Genomic DNA, 2973 nt, shown 5'->3' with positions numbered 1-2973 from the left:
CCATTGTTTCGTCCTCTTCTATTGTCACATTCTTTAGTTTATCCAAGAACTGTTGTGCGTTTTTGATTGAGTGTTGCGATTCATTGATGAGATACTTGACCTTTCTCCATAGTTCCTTTGCAAGGTTGTAGGTTGGTGTGCCTGGGAGTGACACAATTGGCCTTAGTGGTGTGGTCTCCTTGTGTACTTTCGGGAGTCCGTAGAAGCGTGGGGTATTGGATTCTCTGGCTCTCATTCGCCAATATTCTTCGGTTGTGATCTTTTGGAGGTCCTTCAGTCGCTTCAGGCTCTTGTTGATTTTGTTCGCAAGTTTTTTAGTTTGATCATCCTCCAGACGGTGATACGTGGTAGTGTCGTTGAGCAGAGCCTTTGCTTTGTCTACGTAGTCCGATTTGTCCATGATAACGGTCATCCGTCCTTTGTCCGCCGGTAGAATGATGATGGTTTCATCTTTCTTCAAATTTTCTAATGCTTCCCTTTCCTTGTTTGAGAGAAGGTTGAGAGTTTTGTTTCGTGTGATGGCCGGTACAACAGTTTGACGGAGTTGTTGTTGAGCACTCTCATCCAGTTCGGCGGATTTCATAGCTGCCTCTAGGTAAGTAATGCAGCTTTGCATTGTGGAACGTCTTATCCGTAAAGGAGTTTTGCGGAACACGAAATCCAAATTTATATGGCGCTTTTCTGCGCGCTTGAAAGCCTCTGTTTTGTGTGCATTATTGTCGGTGCGGTATCACCAGTGTCCACCACTATATGTATTCTGCTGCTGGAGTGATCATATTGAAGCTTTTGATGTGTGGTTACCTCGTCCAGGCTTTCAAAAAGGCTATCCCACATAAGTGATCAGTTTATTTGATTTTTGACAGTATAGCCACAGGAAACACGCATATTCCAGTAGTAGCAAAAATTCCTAGATTATCCAGACCATCATCGTCTCACTGATGCTTAGTAGGATTATTTAATCTAACAGCAGGTGAAGACCGAAGACCATTTATTAGCAGTCTGATTCCAGCTGAGATAGTCAACCGGCGGTCACACAAAAATTCTAACATAAAATAAAATCCGCCAAACGCACAAACTGGTAGATGGACGCGTGACCCAAGGGCCATAATCCGCCTAAACCTAACACACCGCAACAAAGATGAAAGCTAATGTTTCGAAATTCGATCACACATACTGTAAAAACAAAGTTAAGACTTTTGTCAGGATTCGATAGAGTTTCTTCACCTTAGAATGTACACATCGCCTTGACGTGTCGGTTGAATGTCGATTACGCCGTTCGCACACATTCGACACACTGTATACCAGTTAACCAACAGGCTAATAACAGCGGCTGTTAGTAAAGCTGCTTGTGTTCCTTTAGCCATATTCGCCAGTTCATTTCAGTTTTTGCACCAGTCACACAAATATGTTGCATTCGGCTGAATGGAGAAATTTGTGGACATTTGTCATTCGGTCACAGAGAAATGCGTAAACCGTTATGACTGCTATGAGTCTTTCGCGATCAATTTACCAATGATTTTCATCTTCAGACTCTCTCACTAATGACATTTGCGATAGAAGTTCGGATGTAGTAAAAAAGCCTTGAGTTAATGCGGCAGTTTAATTTTGTATGCATGTTGGTGTTCAGAATGCAGAGTTTCTACTAGCATAAAATCCGGAGCACCGAGTTTATCTCGACCTGCAGTATTTTAGGCAATATCGTGGCAAGATAAGGCGGTAGACGATCGGTTCAAATACATTTAGTAAGCCATCCAGAGTAGAACGCTGAGAATGAGAGAAACTGAGGACTCTGGTTTGGAACTTGTGGTCAGACCAAAAAATCCAACCAAATGAGGCCTTGCATCTTCAATAAACTCAATAATTGAAGATAACCCCAACGGTATCCCCTAGAAACATTATCTACTCAGATAAATCGGCTGACTGGTACATATTATTCACGTTTCATTAGTCAGTTCTCAGATATTGTAAGTAAAGGAGTGGCACTTTGATGTGAGTGCATAAGCTGGAAACGAGTGACAAATACAGCTCTGGTACTAAACTCCACAGTGTTGAGGTCAAGCCAAAATCTCACGTGAATATGCTTTCCCTTACCCAACAGTTGAGTAAAAAAAAACAACTTTGCACTATGGAATCCGATTACATATCTTTCAAAATAGTGTAGAGCTGTTTGCAAACGGGCTCGCGGGTATGATGAAGATTTGAAATTTAAAATTTTGTTATTTTTTCGGTTGTTTTCTGACCTAGAAAAAATCACTAAAGGAGAACAGATAGACGTAAAAGGTTTGACAAAACTTAATTTAGTTGTTTTATTTGATGTGAAATCCATGGCATTAAGATCTGATGATACCCTTAGCTTCACATAGCTGACAATTTACGAAAAAGGGGAAAATAAAAAACCCAACTTACTCACACACGACCGCATTTTCAGGCTTGTGTATTTCATGAATGTCTCACAGTGCATAATTCAGAAAAAAATTTCAAATATGCTCCGCTCACTTTGAGTCTAACATAGACATAGTTAACTCTTTAATCCTTTCTCCACGGTGCCGAACCAAATTTATTCCAAAGCATAACATCTAAACTGTACCCAAACATTTCCTTCAAGTCACATTTTAGCGCGATTCAGAAGGTTATATGTTAACTTGGAATACATGGAAGCCCAGACAGGCTCCGCTGCCAACTGTACTGATTTTTTCCAAATAAACACCGCACTCCGGAGTGATGACTCTGATGTGTCTTCACATCCTAGATCGCTTTTGATGAACACCTGTCCGCCTAAACTGGCAGAGACACTGACTGAGAAGTTCAAAATAAGGCGTATCTCTAGTAGATGTTCTCCTGCGCCGCCTGTCAGAAGGTACTACAAGATGGTCACTGTTCCGATGGAACCACTATCTAGGTAGCGTGTAAGGAATTTTCGGGGGGAGGGGCGCCTTGACTGAGTAAGTGGTCGCGCCTTAATGAGGCATATAC

Source organism: Opisthorchis viverrini (genome assembly GCF_000715545.1).
Source record: "Opisthorchis viverrini unplaced genomic scaffold opera_v5_27, whole genome shotgun sequence".
In the NCBI taxonomy this organism is placed as follows: Eukaryota; Metazoa; Platyhelminthes; class Trematoda; order Opisthorchiida; family Opisthorchiidae; genus Opisthorchis; species Opisthorchis viverrini.
The sequence above is the reverse complement of the archived record's forward strand: the minus strand, read 5'-3'. Positions refer to the sequence as shown.